The sequence below is a fragment of the Microcebus murinus genome, chromosome 23 (genome assembly GCF_040939455.1).
Source record: "Microcebus murinus isolate Inina chromosome 23, M.murinus_Inina_mat1.0, whole genome shotgun sequence".
In the NCBI taxonomy this organism is placed as follows: Eukaryota; Metazoa; Chordata; class Mammalia; order Primates; family Cheirogaleidae; genus Microcebus; species Microcebus murinus.
The window spans coordinates 29,263,628-29,285,797 of NC_134126.1; the positions used below are offsets into that span (position 1 = coordinate 29,263,628).

At 44.6% G+C, this 22,170-nt stretch overlaps 1 protein-coding gene and 2 non-coding genes across 6 annotated transcripts in view; 1 reads left to right on the top strand and 2 right to left on the bottom strand.

The window, feature by feature from the left end:
• Window positions 1-2,687, bottom strand: part of MDM4 (MDM4 regulator of p53) — a 40,061-nt gene extending 37,374 nt beyond the window's left edge. For 3 of the 4 annotated variants that reach the window (XM_075996924.1, XM_012759332.3, XM_075996925.1), the window contains exon 1: window positions 2,561-2,687. The gene's annotated coding sequence lies outside the window, so the exon portion shown is untranslated. Of the gene's footprint in view, window positions 1-2,453 lie in introns of all 4 variants that reach the window. The other variant, XM_012759341.3, reaches the window with a different exon arrangement.
• Window positions 2,688-7,155: 4,468 nt separating this feature from the next.
• On the top strand, window positions 7,156-7,228 carry TRNAK-UUU (transfer RNA lysine (anticodon UUU)). Its single transcript has one exon. It is a non-coding gene; the product is annotated as a tRNA-Lys (tRNA).
• Window positions 7,229-7,718: 490 nt separating this feature from the next.
• On the bottom strand, window positions 7,719-7,791 carry TRNAK-UUU (transfer RNA lysine (anticodon UUU)). The gene has a single exon. It is a non-coding gene; the product is annotated as a tRNA-Lys (tRNA).
• Window positions 7,792-22,170: the final 14,379 nt, after the last annotated feature.

Consider the following 22,170-nt stretch of genomic DNA (forward strand, 5'->3'; position numbering starts at 1 on the left):
GCAGTGCCGGGTGCTGTGGCTCACGCCTGTAATCCTAGCTCTTGGGAGGCAGAGGCGGGCGGATTGCTCAAGGTCAGGAGTTCAAAACCAGCCTGAGCAAGAGCGGAGACCCCGTCTCTACTATAAATAGAAAGAAATTAATTGGCCAACTGATATATATATAAAAAATTAGCCGGGCATGGTGGCGCATGCCTGTAGTCCCAGCTACCCGGGAGGCTGAGGCAGAAGGATCACTCGAGCCCAGGAGTTTGAGGTTGCTGTGAGCTAGGCTGACGCCACGGCACTCACTCTAGCCTGGGCAACAAAGCGAGACTCTGTCTCAAAAAAAAAAAAAAAAAAAAAAAAAAAAACAAAAACTCCTGCAGTGTCAGGCCCTGTTCAATAGCTTTCTACTGTTCTAAAGATAAACACATGGGCATAAAGAGAATGATCAGGTCATTTGCTTTTTCCAAAATTATTTACTTTTCAGATGAACAAATGTTTAGTATGAAAAGACTGAGCATTTCTGCAGAAGTTATGTCCTGAAACACAAAAACAAAAAAAGAAAAGACAGAGCAAATATTGCAAAATTTAACTTACCTTGATTTCATTGGTTTAAACACATTACTAACCATCTTAAATGCAAGCTAGTCATTGTAAATTATATTTTAGCATGTTCTGCCTCAAATAGTAATGTATTTTTCTGCATTCACTAGGGTATATTTAGAATCACTTTTTTCCTACTATGTGACAGAAGAGGTATGTACTGATTTGTACAGATATTTGACAAAGCTCTGATGTAATTTCTCTGACTACTGCCTTCATATTTCATTTTGAATTCAGACTTCTGGGGTTGCAGCATATGTGAATTGCATTTTCAAAAGGAGATTTGTAAGAATTAAACTATATTTAATGAGTAAACTTTTGAGATTTCTGCTGTATTGTTTCAAATGTAATAAACTTTACGTCTCTAAAAAAAATAAAATAAAATAAAAATAAACACCTGGTCTAGCCCCTCAGCACATTTCCAGTCTTATCTTGCTCTATTCTTTCCTTTGCTCTTTGTACCATATCAAGCATGCCTTTCCTTTCTGCCTCAGAGCCTTTGCACACACTGTCCCTTCATTTGGAGCATTGTAAGTTCTGTGTAAGACTGATTCATCCTAAACCTTCAAGTCTCAGGTTAACTGTCACCTCCTCAACAGTCATCAAGAGATGCTAAAACCATTTAAGTGAAAGTCAGAGGTGGGGTAAACACATGCCGCAGGCTGACCACTTGGACCCTCCCAAACCTTATCACTAAGAGAGGGTTATTCATACATCATGTACTACTAGATATGAAGCAACAGGAAGCAACCAGCACGACCTATTAAATATTCTTGACCAAAATGTAAGAAAGAATCTAAATCTAACTACAAGTTTGTGGGGGGAAATTGAGGGTGAAGAAGTAAACAATACTAAAAGGCAATTAGCCAAATCCAGAATGTTGGAAATTCTACAGGATCTGGGGTGAAACGGAGGGTTGAAGTGGGGGGATTGTTATAGAGACTTAAAAAACCAGCCAAGCATGGTGGCCTGCCAGCAGTACTACCTACTCCAGGCTGAGGCGGGGGCAGGATTTCCACACTGGAATGCGCTATGATAGCGCCTCTGAACAGTCACTGCACTCCAGCCTGGGCAACACAACTAGATTTCATCTTTAAAAAAAAAAAGAAAAGATGGGGGGAAATGGGCATTTATTGAAACCTTAAAATCTGTACCCCCATAATATGCCAAAATAAAATAAAAAAGAAAGAAAAGAAAAGAAAGAAAACTAATACATGAGGAAGGAGGGAACTAAACCTAAACTGAAAGAGCAGTACTTAATACCAAGAGGTTCCGACTATCTTTGACAGATACTTGTTAACAAACCCCAGAGGTTGGAGGAACTTCTTAACACAGATCTCTCCCGATGAAGGAACAAAACAGCAGCACTTTCGAGAGGTGTCGCCTTACAACAGTGGTTTTCGAAGTGTACAAAAATCACTGGGAAGTGTGCTGACTGAAACACATTTCCCTGAGCTCCATCTCCTGATACTCTTTCGGGACGTCTGGGTGTCGCCCTAAAATGAGCATTTTTCAAACACGCCCTCAAGTGCCTCAGAGGCAGACGGGTCCGCAGCCCTAACAATTACTCTCTTAAAATCTTTTAAGACACGTCAATGCGATTCTGCCCGCATCCCTCTCTCCCGCCCCTTTCCCCAAAGTGCCTCGGTATTCCTCAAATTCTGCGTCCAGTTAAAACACAGTCAATCAGACTACTTCGATTTTAGGTTTTGTCACCAGGTGGCCGAAACTACACCACGTCACCCGACCTCCACTTTTCCGTTCCGCAGGCCCTCGCCTCACAGCCCTTCCCCCACCAGCCCTCCTTCCGCCCGGAGCGACCATCCCAGAGCCGCCACCCACGCCCCAAGCTCCACCCGCCCGCTTACCCCCGCTCCGAGGCCGGCGGAATTGGCCGCACCGCTGCCTGCTCCGCACTCTGCACTACCCGCTCCCGGCCTCCCGGCACCCCGCGGACAAAACCCGGGAGCCACACCTTACGGTCGCTCCATGAGTCGCTCCCCTGCCGAGCCCGGGTGGGGGCGTGGGGGGGCGGCAGTCACAGGCCCTAAGGCCTCAGCAGCATTTTGAAATGGCGAGTTCTGAGGGCGCAACTTCCGGTCTCCCCCCACCCCCAGGCCTTCCCGCGCGAGAGCTTCCGGTGAGGCCTCCGGAAACCATAGATGTGGCAATCAGGGGACTAGAGAGCTAGAAAGTCTGAGCTCTCTCTCTACCATAGAGTAGCTCCTCGTGCGGGGAGAGAGTCGAGGGACCTGGACTACTGCAAGTCGTGAAGTCTCAGGAGAGAACATTCCGGGAACTCGCAAGGTTCTGTGATATTTACACAGACAGATATTTGCAGACGTTGAACATTACTTCAATCGTGTAGTTATAGTTAGTAAATTTTCCCTGCTGTAATGTTGTATGGTACTGAATTGAATTGTATAAAAGTATAATGAATGGTTGTACAGTAAGTGTATTAGTTTTCTAGGGTTGCCACAACAAAATACCAGAGTGGCTTAAACGACAGAAATGTATGTTCGCATAGTTCTGGAGGCTAGAAGTCCACGATCAAAGTGATAGGAGATCAGGAAACAGAGAAGGAAGAAAGCTGAGAGCGGAATCTGAGGCAGCCTTCACTTCCCAGACCCTCCCCAGCAGGCATCCTTACTCCCCAGAGGTGGCCCCGGAGGGGGAACTGAGCATCTTTGTGTGGACGCTAAGTGGGGGAGATAAGGCTGGTATATACACAGTAATTCAAAAAATGTGGTAAGTGCCAAAAGAGGTGTGAATAAGAGCGCCAATGGAGCTTACCTGGATCACACAACTAGGTCACCTAGTCTAATCTCTCCCAATGCAGAAGGGCCCTCAACAAACCTCTCAAGGCGGCTGTCTTCAACCTCTGCTGGTAAATGGCATTACCTGGCTGTCTTCAACCTCTGCTGGTAAATGGCATTACCTCCCTCCAAATACCTCGCTTCATTTATTTCGGGATGATTCTAAATGTTAGAGGATTTTCTGGGCTGAAATATATTGCCTCACAATTCTATTGGATTTATTTGTTTATTTATTTGAAACAGGCTCGCTCTGTTGCCCGGGCTAGAGTGCTGTGGCGTCAGCCTACCTCACAGCAACCTCAAACTCCTGGGCTCAAGGGATCCTCCTGCCTCAGCCTCCCGAGTAGCTGGGACTACAGGGAGGCTACTGCACACCACCATGCCTGGCTAATATTTTCTATATATTTTTAGTTGGCCAATTAATTTCTTTCTATTTTTAGTAGAGACGGTCTCAAACTCCTGAGCTCAAATGATCCGCCCGCCTCTGCCTCCCAGAGTGCTAGGATTACAGGCGTGAGCCACTGCGCCGGGCCTGTACAATTAATTTTTTAATTTAAAAACTTTCCGAACAAGAATTTGTTTTGTATCTTTTAAAAAGTACCTGCTTAGTTTAGATCCCTTTCTATTGTCTGCTGGAGACTTGGAATTATGATATGCACATGCAATTCAGTTTAAGATCAACAAGTATTTGTTGAGCACCTACTGTGTAACAACTACCAACCTAGCATCTTTACCGGAAAATAAGACCTACCCATAAAATAAGCCCCAGTGGGATTTCTAAGTATTTGCGCAATATAGGCCCTACCCAAAATTAAGACCTAGTGATGGGCGTGGCTACACAGTGCATCTGCACAACCCAGGCATTTCGTCGTGGAGCGGTAAAGAAGACCAGCAGCCCTTGTCGTCTGCCCCATGGTGACAGCTACCATCCCAGAGGTGACAGGAAAGGTGTGGGCAGCCCCACCAACAAGGTCGGCTCCCCCCCTGTCAGGTCCTGGCCATCCTGTGCCTGCTGTAAGCTGAGGCTTTGAGGGGAAAATAACACACCTCCTGAAAATAAGCCTTAGGGTGTCTTCTTGAGGAAAAATAAATATAAGACCCTGTCTTATTTTCGGGGAAACATGGTAGAGGATTCCAAAACAAGTATGACTTGGAATCTGTCTAGTGGAAGACCCAGACTGTCCATGTGAAGAGAATGTGTTGAGTACAGTGATGGATGAGCTGTAGTTTAGCCTCCCCTGAAGAGTCAAGAGAGATTAACCTTTTCAGTTTTGCAAAATATTGATCAACATATTTAATTTGTCTTCATTTAAAACTTTGGCAGGGCATGGTGGCTCACACCTGTAATCCTACCACTCTGGGAGGCCAAGGAGGGAGGATCGTTTGAGGTCAGGAGTTTGAGACGAGCCTGAGCAAGATTGTGAGCCTTGATCTCCACTAAAAATAGAAACAACAAAATAGCGGGACAGAAGTGGTGGTGAGCACCTGTAGTCTCAGCTACTTGGGAGGCTATTGTGAGCTAAGCTGATGCCACAGGCACTCTAGCCCCAGCAACAGCAGAAATGTCTCAAGAAAAAAGAAAACCTTGATAAATGTTGATTAGATCATGGTTAAGAATAGAGCTTTTCTCATCATGGTTCACACTGATTTGTGATTGTTCATCTTGCAGTGTTGTTTTTATTTATTTATTTATTTTTTAGGCCCATTCATGTACTTGTATGCAGTGTTGTTTTTAAAACCACCAGTGATCTCACCTAATACTGTTAACATCTGGCAACCTTTCTCCATCTTTTCCCAAGGATTTCATAAAACTTCATCAAATGACTTGCTATAATAAAAAATAAACCATAACTGTAGTATTTCCCTTTTCTACCAAATAACCTTACCAAAAAAAGAAAATTAAATTGGCTTAAAAACTCATAACTGACTCTTACTGATCACCATTTCCTTCTTTAAGAACTGTGTTCACAAACCATTGATTTAGAAAAGTGACAGGAAATCTGGGTTATAGTCTAGCTATTTCTAGAAACCAGAAAGTTAACACAGTTCTGCAGGTCTTCAGTTTCCTAATCTGTAAAATAAAATAGCTGAAGTAGATGATTTTTTTTATGGCCCCTTATAGTTTTAGAAAAATTAGAAGTCAATATTATTGGTCTAGGCCGGGCGTGGTGGCTCACGCCTGTAATCCTAGCACTCTGGGAGGCTGAGGAGGGCGGATTGCTCAAGGTCAGGAGTTCGAAACCAGCCTGAGCGAGACATTTCCCCCCCCTACCAGAAATAGAGAGAAATAAATTGACCAACTAAAATACATATATAGAAAAAATTAGCCGAGCATGGTGGCACTTGCCTGTAGTCCCAGCTACTCGGGAGGCTGAGGCAGGAGGATTGCTTGAGCCCAGGAGTTTGAGGTTGCTGTGAGCCAGGCTGACGCCACGGCACTCACTCTAGCCTGGGCAACAGAGTGAGACTCTGTCTCAAAAAATATATATATATATATTATTGGTCTATAGTTCTTTCTGGAAAAAAAAATACAGTGAACTACTTTATACATACAAAAAGGTATAAAGAGGAATATAATTTCCTTTTTCCCACAACTCTTCCTAAGGAACAACACTTTACATACACAAAGCAATTTTCTGTAGTCCCCTTCTCCTAAGGCATCTCCTTCCTTGAACCCCAGAGGCAATGATTGAAACAGCACTCCTAACTTCAGAACCCCCCATGCTTTGTAGAAGCATTTATCTTTTCAGTTTTTCAATACACATGTATGCATCTTTTTCTCAAAACAAACAAACAAAACAAAAACATCGATTTGAAATATTTCCCAACTTAATATTTTGCCATTTTTCTCAAGTCCTGTCTTCCATAACACGATCATTAATGGCTGCATAACATTCCATATTAAGGCTGTGTCATAATTTATATAGCCATTTTTTTTTTATACATCCCTGATTACTTCTTTAGGACAAATTCCTAAAAGTAGAATTGCTGGACCAGAGCAGTCACTCCGAAAGCAGTTAAAGGATGGAATTGAGGGAAACCAACATCAGCTAACAAAGACTCTTTAGTGTCCCACTCTCAAAGCTCCACTGTGGGTGGTTTTCAAGGCTAGCTCCGTACCAGAGAGAGAACAGTGCTCAAATAAATTACGGATGGCTGCGGAACGGAAGAGCCTCCAATGCCAAGGTCATTCCACGGTCATCTTAGTAGGGCTTCTGCCCCAAGGTCACTGCCGGTGACCTCCTCCAGGCTTTGGGCCGCTTAAATTTACTTAAAAGCCTTCAGGGGACCTGCTGGACAACCTCCCTCTCCCTCCTTTTTCACACTGGCTCAAACCAGTAGCCTCAGAAGAGCATGTTTATGTTCTCTCTTAAACAGATTCATTTTTTTTTCCCTGTGTTCGGGTAGGTTTCAGTACTATGTCCACCCTGTTGTCATGGGTAAAATAGATGTCACATCACTACAGCGCTTCGGAAGTGACACCTCATCGTTCTCTTGGTCCTGAACCTGTTAGGTTACAAACCAAAGAAATCCTGCCTAACATCGGTTATTAGGCACATAAAAATGTCTCGCAGCTCTGAATGAGCTGGTAACGCTGGTGAAAAAGCGCAGCATTTGGGCTTTCTGTTTTCCTCCGGCGCACGAATCACGAGGTTTCTGGAATTTAAAGCAGTTTCGCAAAACACAGGGTGCAATTACAGAATGTCTCTCATTCTTATGTAAGACATTACAGTAGCGCTGGCCTCCTGTGAGAGCCCGGATAGCTCAGTCGGTAGAGCATCAGACTTTTAATCTGAGGGTCCAGGGTTCAAGTCCCTGTTCGGGCGCGCTCGGTATTTTTCTTAAACTGACCACTAAAAAGTGTACGTGTTTATGTTACACGATAAGCTGTTCTGAAATGTGTAAACGCTGTGCGATGTCTAAAGCCAGTGAGTGAATGCGTAACTCACAGAAGCTTTCTTTTTTTTTTTTTTTTGTCTTTTTTTGCGATGAGAATACAAGGTGCTTCGTTTTAACTTTCTCTTTTTCACTTTCTCAACGTATTAGCAAAATGAAGAAACAAATTCCTTCTCGCTGGGAAACTGTGCAAAACCTCGACACTTGTCAAGAAATGAAACGGTTTTACACGGCTGCTTCTAGTGTTTACTCCCTGAGAACATGCTTATCTAGCATATTCTGAAATCAATGAAAAGGAAATTGATTTTTTTTTTTTTTAAAGAAGTTGAATTTAACTTAAAATGTGAGTACTTACTCCTCAGTGCTCGCGTCTTGGTGTGATAATATTTGGTTGATATCCTAAAGGGCAAAACACTCACACGCCCGAACAGGGACTTGAACCCTGGACCCTCAGATTAAAAGTCTGATGCTCTACCGACTGAGCTATCCGGGCGCTCTGGAGAATTCTTTCTCCTCTGTTTATTTAATATAATTGTATTAGGTTGCTTGCCTTTAGCATGTTAAATTTGTATCATAAATAGATTTAGGAGGGTTCTCTTCTCTTAGCAACATAAAACAACCATTCGCTTTTCCTTTTCTTTTTGTGCCATTTACATAAGACACATGATTTTCAACCGCTTTCATATTTAGATAAGTTGCCAATATCTCCTAAACTCTCTAAAACAAAGTTAATGGCAGTAAATTACAGAAAAACATACAATCAAGATGAATATTCAAAATTCAGACATAAAGTTGCAACCTATTTTTATTACACTTCTTCGGTCTTCCATCTATTGCTTCCCTGATAAGCACTCTTAATTTTTATCATTCTACTGGACCAGGTTACATCATCTTTCCCATAAATGAAAAATACATTTCCATTCAGCAGATGATGTAGCTGTTAGATAAGCCTACCTTAGCACAAAAGAAGGAAAGACACCTTTGATTCATAAATGGAGGAGCTAATACTATAGGAAAATATCATAGAAATGACTATGGAAAGGTGGGTCTGAATTTAGATTGTGGGAAAAGGAGTTTAGATCTTTAACTTGGATTTGAATTGAACTTTTGCCTTTCCTCCCCTTTCAGGCAAGTTGCAGCTTTCAAGACAGACTTACGAGATGAATCCTTCTTAAGCACTATGCCCCAGTGGGAGCAAGATGGAGTATTAAGAATAGAAATCTCCAGATCAGCCTAGTTTTTCCTAAAATCAGTTTCATCAACCCTGACGCATAGGGTGTGGACATAGGATTATAAAATTTCAAAAACTGATAAGGAAATTCATTTTTTGTTTCTGGGCTTTAGAGGCTTCTGAACACAATGAACAACAAAATAACTCAGCCTCAGATGGAGGAATTTTTCTTTCCTACAATTGTCTGATTCTTTTAGAACAAAGACTAACAAATTGTGTGATCCTAAACAGGCTTGGGTTTCCACATGTATAAAATGAAGGAAATTGATTAGATGCCTTCTAAGATACCTTTTTAAAACTAAAGTTTTACCATTCTCTTACTTTTTCCATTGTAAGAGTAGAAGGAACACACACTCAAAATGTACCAGAATAGAGTGATTTAATTCAAAAAACATGTATTGATCATCTATTATGGCTTAGGCTCCATGCTAGCCCTACGGATGAATAGGATATGGATCCTGCTAACAGTCTAAGAAGACACAAAAGCAAACAATTTTAACATAAAGTGGGGTGGCAGGAGATGAGGATACACAGAAAGGAGGAGGTTACAAAATAAGAAGGAGGCCTTGAGTTTTCAGTCCAGAAACCACATAACCAGAGTCAAGTTTAAACAAGTGGCTGTTTGAGGTGTACAAAGGGAAAATGTAATAAGCTAAACACAGACATTTATTTCTTTGGCCATATTTCTCCAACACCCATTATGTTAGATAAGGAAAAGTTTCTTGCTGCATTTCTATGAATGAAATGTGGAAATAAGTTATACCACTAAGTTGTTTTTTTTAAGACTAGTCAAGTGCAGTAGTGAGGAGGGGTGAAAGTAGTAGAACAAGGAGTTCTATCTGTAACTGACCGTGAACAATCACATGAGATAACTCACTGCCTTCGGACCAGCCTATACCACTAAGGTTTTAAAGAAGGGGAATGGTGTCTGTCCAGGCCAAGCAATAGATAAACGGGCCTTGGAGTTTTTTCCTGCCCTAAGGCTTTGTTACATCACATTCCCTTTCCTGCAGGAAAACAAAAGCAGCTGTTTTGAACTCCTGACCTTGAGCAATCCGCCTGCCTAGGCCTCCCAGAGTGCTAGGATTAGAGGTGTTAGCTACCCGGCCTAAAAACTGCTGTTTAAAGTTAGATAGACTGAATGGGATTAACCAATCAATAAATTCCTTATTGAGTGCCTATTATTTGCACAGCAGTCAGCCACTGTGCAAGAGGAAAACGGTAAATCTGGAAGAAATGTGGGGGAATGCAGCTGTATTTAGTGGATGATGACTAATTTAACTTAATCTGGCTGGAGTGGAGGAAGGTAGAGGTAGGGCCACATTAGGGACAGCTGACTAGGCTTATATCAGGCGAAGGAGAATTTTATCCTATAGGCAATGACAAGCTATTAAAAGTTTGACTTGTTAGCCCGGCATGGTGGCTCAAGCTTGTAATCCTAGCACTCTGGGTAGGCCAAGGTGGGAGGATCGCTCAAGGTCAGGAGTTCGAAACCAGCCTGAGCAAGAGCGACACCCCACCCCACCCCCTACCCTTCCACCCCCCCAACCCCCGTCTCTACTAAAAATAGAAAGAAATTAATTGGCCAAGTAAAAACATATAGAAAAAATTAGCCGGGCATGGTGGCGCATGCCTGTAGTCCCAGCTACTCGGGAGGCTGAGGCAGGAGGATCGCTTGAGCCCAGGAGTTTGAGGTTGCTGTGAGCTATGCTCATGCCATGGCACTCACTCTAGCTCAGGCAACAAAGTGAGGACTCTGTTTCAAAGAAAAAAAAAATTCACTTGTTAACATTACAAAGTACACCTGATGTAGCATGAAATGAATCTGCTTCACCAATGTTGCAGCAAGACCACCACCACAGGTGCTATCTTGTACCTTATTTAGCATAAAATCTTCCTGGAGTGCTTCTTGAAACTTCTCTTTACGCTGTTGAACTTAATTTTCCCACTAGAGGGCAGGCTAAACTCACAGATTCTATATTTGGGCATCCTGGCTCTTAGGCTTAATCTCCCTCACTAATTTTTTTAACCTTATATGTGTGTGGTGAGAACACCTGAGATCTACACCTTTAGCAAATTTCAAATGTAAAATGCAATACTGTAGTCACCATGCTGTACATTAGGTCCCCCAAATTTACTCATCTTACAACTGAAAGTTTGCAGTTGATGTTTGATCAAGTTGAGGATGTTTGATCAACATCCTCCCACCTGCCAGCCCCTGGCAACAACTGTTCTGCTTTCTGTTTCCATGAGTTCAATTTTGGGGGGTATTCACACGTAAGTAGATCATATAGCATTTGTCTTTCTGTGTTTGGCTTATTTCATTTAACAGAATATCCTCCAGGTTCATCCATGTTGTCACAAATAGCAGGATTTCCTTCTACAATTGTGGCTGAACAATATTCCATTATATAGATATATCACATTTTCTTTATCCGATCATCTGTTGACAGATGCTTAGGTTGTTTCCATATCTCAGCTATTATAAATAATGCTGCAATGAACATGGAAGTGCAAATATCTCTTCCATATAACTGATTTCATTTCCTTTGGATATATTCCCAGAAGTGGGATTGCTGGCTTGTACAGTTCTATTTTTAATTTTTTAGAGGAACCTTCATACTGTTTTCCATAATGGCTGTACCAATTAACATCTCCACCAGCAGCCTCCAGAGTCCCTTTTCTCCACGCCCTCACCACCACTTATCTTTTGACTTTTTAAGAATACTCATCCTATCAGCTGTGAGGTGACTGATTTTTCTCACCTGGGTTTGATTTGCATTCCCCTGATGATTAGTGATGTCAAGCACCTTTTCATACACCTGTTAGCCATTTGTATGTCTTCTCCGGGAAAACGTCTATTCAGGTCCTTTGCCCATTTAAAAAATCAGATTATTTAGGTTTTTTGTTATTTCAAACTCCTCACCTTGAGCAATCCTCCCGCCGTGGCCTCCCAGAGAGCTAGGATTACAGGTGTGAGCCACCACGCCCAGCCATGTTATTGAATTGTATGACTTTTATTTTATTTTTTATTTATTTATTTATTTTTGAGACAGAGTCTCACTCTGTTGCCCAGGCTAGAGTGAGTACTGTGGCATCAGCCTGGCTCACAGCAACCTCAAACTCCTGGGCTCAAGCGATCCTCCTGCCTCAGCCTCCCAAGTAGCTGGGACTACAGGCATGCGCCACTATGCCCAGCTAATTTTTTTCTATAGTTGGCCAATTAATTTCTTTCTATTTATAGCAGAGACGGGGTCTCCCTCTTGCTCAGGCTGGTTTCGAACTCCTGACCTTGAGCAATCCGCCTGCCTCAGCCTCCCAGAGTGCTAGGATTACAGGTGTAAGCCACTGCACCCGGCCGAGTTGTATGAGTTCTTTACATATTTTGAATATTAACCCCTGATCATATAAATGGTTTGCAAATATTTTCTCCCATTCTGTAGATTGCCTCTTTGTTTTGTTGAGCTCCATTAATTTTTAAAACATTTTTTTATTTTTAAATTTTAGAGACAGGGTCTTGTTTTGTAGCCCAGGCTGGAGTACAGTGTCCTGATCGTAGCTCATGGTAAACTTGAATTCCTGGGCTCAAGTAATCCTCCTGCCTCAGCTGGGATTACAAACATGAACCCAGCCACAAATCCTGACTAATTTTTAAAAAGATGTTTTTACCCTCCTACACATCAGACTTACCTGCCTTTGAATAGAATCACCATCAACTCTGTATGGTTGCGGGGGATGGGGTGATGTGTGGAGCCTTCCTAGAACTCCCCAGCCAACAGCTGACTACTCAGAGATACCTAGTCTCCTATCATCGCTATAAACAGTCTCTGGAGCTGAGACCATTACAAAGTACTAGGAAGATGCATGGCATAGAGAAGTTGTTTTGAGAAGCCTCTGATGGTGTTTTTGGCCTAATGACACCAAACTAGAGCAGCCTGGGTTTCAGATAGGCCCTCCAACCCCTCTCCTATCTCCCTCCTCTCTGTAAATATGGGAGGCTAGCAGCCCAAGAATCTTGCACAGCATCAAGAGCTCAGACGCTGGGATGAATACTCCCTGAACTCTGCAGCCCTCAATGCTGCGGGTCACTCACTGAAAAGGTATAGGGAAGCAGGATTGGCTTCAAAGCCCGAAGAGCCACAGGATTGAAGAAGTCAACCTATGCACAAAATATTTGCAGAGCACCCCTACCCACTCTCCAATACCCATCCGTCCCTCAAAGATAGTTGAATCATTCTTAAAAAAAAGTCTATTGAAGGATTTCAAAATAAAATATTACAGACACCGAGTTTTCCAATTTTAGCTTAAATTTGTTTTGCAGGTTAGTTAGTCCTAGCCTAGAGCACAGCTCTGAGAGAATGTATTAATGGCACAGGTAAACAGAAGCCATCGACTTGTCCCATTGATTTTAGCCACTTGCTCCCTGATCAGTAACCTAGTTCTTATTGTTACCACTGAAATAGCAAACTCTCAAGCTTTTTATCGTCCAGCTCAGTCATTCTTTCTTCCTATATACTAGATCCAGGTCTTCATTCATTCACCAGGAATTTATTGAGTACCAGCTTTGAATCAGACAATGCATTAGGCCTAGAAATTCAAAGGTAAACACAATGGAGATTTTCTTGTCTTTAAAGAGCTTATTGCCCTCCTTTTCTGTCCCCTCCCCAATTCAGAAAAAAAGTACACAAACAACTATACCATCTATGATTACTGTCACAATCCAGGTAGCTATTGAGTGTGTCCGGATACTCTTAGGAGGCCCTTTAGGGAAGCTTCCTGGAGAATTAATTGTAGGGTATATTGTAGCGTGCTATTGCTGCTGTAACAAATGGCCATAAATTTGGTGGCTTAAAACAATGCAAATTTATTATCTTATACTTCGGTGGATCGGAAGTCCAATGTGGGTTTCACTGGGCTAAAATCAAGGTATCAGCAGGGCTGTGTTCCTTTCTGGGGGCCCTGGAGGAGAATCGTCCCTTGCCCTTTCCAGTTTCTGGAAGCCATTCACATTCTTTGGCTCAGGACCTCCACCCTCCAACTTTAAAGCCAGCGATGCCGCATTTTTCTAACTATTCTTCGTCGTAGCCCATCTCTCTGACTTCAGCTGGGAAGGGTTCTCAGGTTTTAAGGACTGGTGCGATTAGCTTGGGCCCACCTGGATAATCCAGATAATCCCTCAATCTCAAAGTCCTTAACTTAATCATATCTGCAAAATCCTTTGGACTTGTAAAATGATGCATTCACAGGTCCCAGGGTTAGGAAGTGAACATTTCTTCCTTCGGGAGGCCATATATTCTGCCCACATGTGGAAAGACAGCCATATAAAGGGAAGAGGATAGAGATGGGGATTGAAAGTAGGAGACCCCTTTGCAGGCAGTGGGAAAAGCTTGTAGAAAGTTCCCTACGTGAGACTACTGTATATTCTAGGAACTGCAGAGAGTTCAAGGCCAAAGCATGGAGTTTTCATAGGAATGTGGGAGATTATTCATTTAACACGTTTATTGAATACTCTGTGGCAAGTGCTATTCTGGGGATACAGGGATGAACAAGACAAAGTCCTCCTCCTCTGAGTCTAGTGAAAAGCAAGGGCCAATTATGACAGCCCTGATAGACTTTCTTTGGGAGTTTAAACCTTAAGGGTTATAGGAGGCCGGGCATAGTGGCTCACACCTATAATCCTAGCACTCTGGGAGGCTGAGGCAGGAGGATTGCTTGAGGCCAGGATTTCAAGACCAGCCAGAACAAAAGCGAGAGAGCCCCCTCTCTACAAAAAACAGAAAATTTAGCTGGGCTTGGTGGTATGCACCTGTAGACCCAGCTACTTGGGAGGCTAAAGCAGGAGGATCGCTCAAGCCCAGGAGTTCGAGGTTGTAGTGAGCTCTGAATGTACCACTGCACTCTAGCCTGGGCAACAGAATGAAACTGTCTCCAAAAAAAAAAAAGAGTTATAGAGAGCCATCCATTTATTCTTTGACAAAACTTTTTTTTTTTTTTTTTTTTTTTTTTGAGACAGAGTCTCACTCTGTTGCCCAGGCTAGAGTGCCGTGGCATCAGCCTAGCTCACAGCAACCTCAAACTCCTGGGCTCAAGTGATCCTCCTCCCTCAGCCTCCCAAGTAGCTGGAACTACAGGCATGTGCCACCATGCCCGGCTGATTTTTTCTATGTATTTTTAGTTGGCCAATTAATTTCTTTCTACTTTTAGTAGAGACGGGGTCTCGATCTTGCTCAGGCTGATTTCGAACTCCTGACCTTGAGCGATCCTCCCGCCTCGGCCTCCCAGAGTGCTGGGATTACAGGCGTGAGCCACCTCGCCCAGCCTTGACAAAACTTTATTGAGACATGCTACATGCCATGCCCTGTTCTAGGCTCTGGGAATACAGATGTTTAAAAACCAAAACCAGAAATCTCATACTGTACCTGCTAGTGGGTTTTAAGCAGGGAAAGCAGATGTTTGCTTTGGAAAGATCCCTCTGGCTGTGGAGCTGAAGAAAACATTGGTGAGGGAATAAGATTAGAGGTATCCTGTCCCTTTACTGCCCCCCTCTTCAAGATCCCCAGCTTTTGTTTCCCTCCTTGGACCCCTTCTCCTTTGTCAGGAGCCCCCTTTCCCCGTTAGGCCGCCACTGTACCTATTTTGCAAACCCCTACCCTGACCTAATGTTCTATGTCTGGGCTTCCAACACTGCAAAAGAAAATGAAATCGTTCAGAGTGTAGCCTCGACATATTAGACTGTCCAATGCCAGCTGTATCCTTGGTTCTGCTGACAATTCCATTTTCTCTCTCTCACACTCCTTTAAGTGACTATTTTAATCTTAACCACTTTCCTTAAATTCTCAGTCCCATCTTGACCCTTTCTCAGCACATGGCTTAGGGACTATTAGGCAGCAACCAACATCTAGCTTCTAGGCCTATCAGTTTACAAATGCACCTGCCCTCTCGAAGATACCTGAGGGAACTCTACCCTCCTACACCTGGGTCCCGTCTCCTCTCACCTGTTCTGGGACATTTTTCCTTCATCACCATTTCTCTCTCTTCTTGGTCTTCCTCTCAGTATGTGAAAATGTTTAAGCCTTTCCCATCTCAAAAAGACTCTCCCCCTTGATCCTGCATTCCCCTCTACCCATTGCCTTACATTTCTCTGTCTCTTTAATTGCCAAGCTTCTAGAAAGAGTGTGTCTCTTATTCTTTAACCCTCTGGAGTTTGGTTTTTTTTTTTTTTTTTTTTTGAGACAGAGTCTTGCTTTATTGTCCAGGCTAGAGTGAGTGCTGTGGCGTCAGCCTAGCTCACAGCAACCTTAAACTCCTGGGCTCAAGCGATCCTCCTGCCTCAGCCTCCCGAGTAGCTGGGACTACAGGCATGCGCCACCTTGCCCAGCTAATTTTTTATATATATATCAGTTGGCCAATTAATTTCTTTCTATTTATAGTAGAGACAGGGTCTCGCTCTTGCTCAGGCTGGTTTTGAACTCCTGACCTTGAGCAATCCGCCCGCCTCGGCCTCCCAAGAGCTAGGATTACAGGCGTGAGCCACCACGCCCGGCTGGAGTTTGGTTTTAACTACGAATGTTCACACTGCACACACTCCAGGGACTTTCCTGCCAGCCCATAGGGCAGCTTCCACGCCCACTTTCCTGGATATTCCTACCGCACTTGTTATCCAGTCATTTTTTCCTGACACCCTCCTCCCATTCTAGTTTCTGACACTCTGTGATCTCCAGTTTTTCTTCTATCTCCTTGGTTGTTTCTTCTGGATTTCTTTTGCAGACCTCTTCCTTCCTTTTTATACCCACCTGGGTGACTTCATGCATGCCCATAACTTCACTCACCACCTATAGCCTAGAGTCCAAAGCTGATAACACTAGTCCATCACTTGTCCCCACCCTCCTACTTTGAGTTTAGTTCTGTTTTTGTTTCTTTAGAGACAAGGTCTCTCTGTCACCCAGGCTAGAGTGTAGTGGCATGATCATAGTGAACTGAGCTCAAGAGATCCCTCCTCCTGCCTCAGCCTCCCAAGTGGCTGGGACTACAGGTATGTGCTATGCCACTGCCACCACATCCAGCCAATTTTTAATTGGGGACAGAGGGGTATCTCTGGGGTCTTGCCCACGCTGGTCTCAAACTCCTGGCCTCAGGCAATCCTCCCACCTCAGCCTCCCAAAGTGCTGGGATTTCTGGTGTGCTCCTGTCCCACCTGAGTTTAGTTTTGTAAAGGAAAATAAAAATCCAAGACCCTCCACCCCCCCCCCCACATTCCTTATGCAAAGGCAAAGGTCAAGGTCAAGCCTGGAGGCTGAGTCATGCTACACTCCCTCCCAAATGAATAGTGTTACTAATATTATGCATTAGCCAGATCGGCAGGGAAAGGTAGAAGGCCTCAGGCATCTAAGGGGACATGTCCCCACAGATCATTCAAAAGGAAATTCTTTGCTGGCCTCCCATAAACAAAGACATGCACATTGGAACTTGGGGTTTTTAGTTTAGCTCCTAAAACTAAAGTCTGTTTGATCACGTCCTAATAATGTTGATTACGGGTTTATCTTCCCAGGTGCAGAACATGGACAAGATCAATCATTCTTCTACCTGCCCAGGGACACGTACATAATTGACTCTCCCAGCACTCCCTTTGTCTCTTCAAGCATTCACCTTATCTTATGCAAAATGTAGATTTCCTGGGCCTCAGAAGAATGCAACTATTTGCCTCACTGCCCACCCTTCCTCCTCTTTCCTTCTGTATGCCCTCTCTCCATTAAATACTGGGGTTCCCAAATCTCCCCTTGAAAAGAATGGTCGCGGGTGCATCTGTGGTTTGTGTTTTTCCCAGGTGTGTCCTCAAACTTTGGCTTAAGAAACCTCCATTGATGGAGGTCTTTGCCTCAGTCACTCAGGGTTGTCAGTTTCACAAATCCGCTGTCTACTAGACATACCACCCAGACATCCCGCAGACACCTCAAACCCAACGCGTCCGAAATTGAACTCAGGGTCACTCTTCCAACACATGGGCCATCCTGCTAATAGTCCCTAACTTAGGGAATGGCACCATCTGCCACCAATTCCCAAGGCTTCAAGTGGGGACTGATTCTAGATTCCTCCCCATCCTTAATTCCCTACATTTAATACATTATCAAATATTATTACCTTGACTTGCTAACTGTCTCATGTCTATCCATTCCTTTTTTCTTTTTTATTTTTTGAGACAGAGTCTCACTCTGTTGCCCAGGCTAGAGTGAGTGTCGTGGCGTCAGCCTGGCTCACAGCAGCCTCAAACTCCTGGGCTCAAGCCATCCTCCTGCCTCAGCCTCTACCCGAGTAGCTGGGACTACAGGCGTGTGCCACCATGCCCGGCTAATTTTTTCTATGTATATTAGTTGGCCAATTAATTTCTTTCTATTTATAGTAGAGACAAGGTCTTGCTCTCACTGGTTTCGAACTCCTGAGCTCAAAGGATCCGCCCACCTCGGCCTCCCAGAGTGCTAGGATTACAGGCGTGAGCCACCGCGCCCGGCCTATCAAATATTATTGACTTGACTTGCTAACTGTCTCTCGTATCTCTGTCCATTCCTTGTCATCCCCACTGCCACGGCTCTGGCACAGTTCTGAGATTCCCCGGTCTTCCACGTGCAGGGCAGCCACGGCCTCCGTGTTGGGCTCCCAGGCTGGACCCCTGAACTGCACCGGTCAGGTCCTGGCAGGAAGTAAACGGCACACTCCAACTTGAGCAGCAATTTGAAGAGAGTTTAAATGATAAAGAGATTTAGCAGAAAATGTGGTTCCTTAGAAAAAAAATTAAAAAAAAAAATGATAAAGAGATGACTTATAAAGCGTTGCTTAAAGGTGCAGGAAAACCACAAGGAATAGTGTGAAATACACGGGGGCCAGTAGCGAAGCAAAGTTTCCACCCCCAGGCCTGAAAAGTCAAAGGGAGGGAGTGATTATCTGAATCCAGAGAGAGGGAGAGAGAGAGGGAGAGGGAGAGAGAGAGGCAGAGGGAGGGAGATACAGAGAGAGAGACAGAGAGACAGAGAGAGAGAGAGAGGCAGAAGGAGGGAGAGACAGAGAGAGAGAGACAGAGAGAGAGAGAGGCAGAGGGAGGGAGAGACAGAGAGAGAGAGACAGAGAGACAGAGAGAGAGAGAGGCAGAGGGAGGGAGAGACAGAGAGAGAGAGACAGAGAGACAGAGAGAGAGAGGCAGAGGGAGGGAGAGACAGAGAGAGAGAGGCAGAGGGAGGGAGAGACAGAGAGAGAGAGAGGCAGAGGGAGGGAGAGACAGAGAGAGAGAGAGGCAGAGGGAGGGAGAGACAGAGAGAGAGAGAGGCAGAGGGAGGGAGAGACAGAGAGAGAGAGACAGAGAGAGAGAGAGGCAGAGGGAGGGAGAGACAGAGAGAGAGAGAGACAGAGAGAGAGAGAGGCAGAGGGAGGGAGGGGAGAGGAAGGAAGAAAGAACCACCCGGTGGAAGCTGTGGTCTTTGGTTGAGGGTGGCAGCCAGCCCAATGACCCCAACAGAGGGATCCTGAAGAATAAATGTCCAGGTCTCCCTGATCCCCCTACCCCTAATCTCCTGTCTTCAGCTGGTCACGGCCCCCATTGGCCAGCCACTACTAGGAAGCCAGAGGGCCAAGAAGATCTGGAGGGGCAGAGGGAAGACAAGCAGGCATCTTCTACATCCTCCTCTGTAATATTCCTAAAAGCTGGTTTTTTTTTTGTTTTGAGACAGACTCTCACTTTGTTGCCCAGGCTAGAGTGAGTGCTGTGGCGGCAGCCTAGCTCACAGCAGCCTCAAACTCCTGGGCTCAAGCAATCCTCCTGCCTCAGCCTCCCAAGTAGCTGGGACTATAGGCATGTGCCACCATGCCCGGCTAATTTTTTCTATATATATTAGTTGGCCAATGAATTTCTTTCTAATTTTATAGTAGAGACGGGGGTCTCGCTCTTGCTCAGGCTGGTTTCGAACTCCTGACCTCGAGCAATCCGCCCGGCTCGGCCTCCTAGAGTGCTAGGAATACAGGCATGAGCCACCTGAAAGCTGGTTTTGGTCACCTCCCTCTCCAGCTTCATTTGTGCACACCTCGGTTCTCTGTCACCTATATAATCAAAATGTTTTGCATTCCCCGGTTTCTCTTTCCCAGATTTTTCTCCTGACCAAAATGCATCCTAAAGCCTGGGATATCTATCCTGCACCCAGCTGCCCCAGCCTGTCTCCCGTCAGTTCTCTATTTGGGACCTTTCACTCCAGCCACCAGTGGCCCCTAGACCACTGTTCTCTCAGGCCTCTGGGCTTGACCTGTTGATAGACGCAGAGTAAGTGTCATAAATAGCTGCAGGAGAGCAAGTGGTGAATGAGTGAGTGGATGAAGGGGTGTTTTTTAACCCCTGCGGCTCCTGAGGATCAGGGAAAGCACCCTATCCATCGTGGTGGGTGTGCGGAGCAGGTGCCTCCCGTGAGTTTCCAAGGTGTTTCCCTGCGTTCTCCCCTTTCATCTTCACGACAGCCCTGAGTGACAGGCAAGGCCGATGTTATGATTGGTGCGCAGAGGGGGAAGTGGACTACCCAAGGTCACGTAGCAGCGGATCAGGAAGACAATGTAGAGGAGGAAAGAGGGTGATTCCCTTCCTTCCATCATAAGGTCACAGGAGACACTGCTGTGACAAAAGATAAGTTAACAGAACAGCATAAAAGATTTATTTATTTATTTTGAGACAGAGTCTCACTCTGTTGCCCAGGCTAGAGTGAGTGCCGTGGCGTCAGCCTAGCTCACAGCAACCTCAATCTCCTGGGCTCAAGCGATCCTTCTGCCTCAGCCCCCCGAGTAGCTGGGACTACAGGCATGCGCCACCATGCCCGGCTAATTTTTTATATATATATATATATATATATTTTAGTTGGTCGATTAATTTCTTTCTATTTTTGGTAGAGACAGGGTCTCACTCAGGCTGGTTTCGAACTCCAGACCTCGAGCGATCCACCCACCTCGGCCTCCCAGAGTGCTAGGATTACAGGCGTGAGCCACCGCGCCCGGCATAACAGATTTATATAATCATAGCTCTATGCGACATAGGAGCTTTCAGAATGAAGACCCAAAGATACAAGGAAAACGATCCGTTTTTATGTGTAGGTTCGGTGAAGAATGGACAGCCACGTATGGGGGACAAAGAGCATGAGCAAATGCCAGCAGGTGGAGCTGGGAAACCCGGCAAGCCCTGTCAGTTCAGATTCTTCTTGGCTTCTCGTAGCATTTCTTCCTCCCAGGTTTGGGGCAGGCCCCTTTCTGGAATGGGAGTCTTCTGACCTAAGGTAGGTGGGAGAATTTCTTTATGGCTAGCTCTTACACAGAAGGTAGGGGAATAGTAATATTTTTAGGTTTTTATGGCTGGCTTTGACAAGAAAGGCTTCTGGTTTCTATGGCTCACCTGGGGGAATTCTAATTTCTATGGCTTGTCTAGGGAGGAGAATGAGGGGCTGGAGACAGGAAGGCAGATCATAGAGAAACTTTACTTCTGAGACCTTCACTTTGGGGTACCATTTTCTGAGCCTCGACAAGATACACAAGCCTGGGTCTTCCCTTTCATGGCCTTCTCCTATTGTCGCTCACAGGGTTGTCTGTAATTCAGGGTCCTTTGTGCTTTCCCAGATTTCTTTTTTTTTTTTTTTTATTTCGGCGTATTATGGGGGTACAGATTTTAAGGTTTCAATAAATGCCCATCCCCCCCCCCAGATTTCTTATGTAAGAACAAAACAGGGCCGGGCGCGGTGGCTCACGCATGTAATCCTAGCACTCTGGGAGGCCGAGGCAGGCGGGCGGATTGCTCAAGGTCGGGAGTTCAAAACCAGCCTGAGGGAGACCCTGTCTCTACTAAAAATAGAAAGAAATTAATTGACCAACTAAAAATATATACACAAAAAATTAGCCGGGCATGGTGGTACATGCCTGTAGTCCCAGCTACTCGGGAGGCTGAGGCAGGAGGATCGCTTGAGCCCAGGAGGAGTTTGAGGTTGCTGTGAGTTAGGCTGACGCCACGGCACTCACTCTAGCCAGGGCAACAAAAGTGAGACTCTGCCTCAAAAAAAAAAAAAAAAAAAAGAAAGTAGAACAAAACAATATCCCAAGAAATCCTTCTGAACTGTGAAATCACTTTTTATATTGTTTTCTCCCCCATGTAGGACTTCCAGTAGTTATTCAAATTCCCTTCCCAATAAATAGTTATCTTTTATGGGGCTCTAGAGCCTCTTCCCATTTTGTCCTTCTATGGCTCTAGGGTGATTTATTTTGTTTAATTTTTTTAGAGACAGGGTCTGCCTCTGTTACTCAGACTGGAGTGCAGTAGTGTCATCATAGCTCACTGCAACCTAAAACTCCCAGGCTCAAGTGTTCCTCCTGCCTCAGCCTTCTGATTAGCTGGGGCTATAGACTCAAGCACTGCCATGCCTGGCTAATTCTTTTTTTTTTTTAGATTTAGAGACGGGGTCTGACTGTGCTCAGGCTGGTGTCGAACCCCTGAAGCAGCAGCTATCCGCCCGCCTCGGCCTCCCAGAATTCTTTTTTTTTTTTTTTTTTTTTTTTTTTTTTTTAGTTTAAGCTGTGAGCCAGAACAGAATTTTGTGTGTGGAGATGAGGTATTGTTATGTTTCTCAAGCTGGTCTC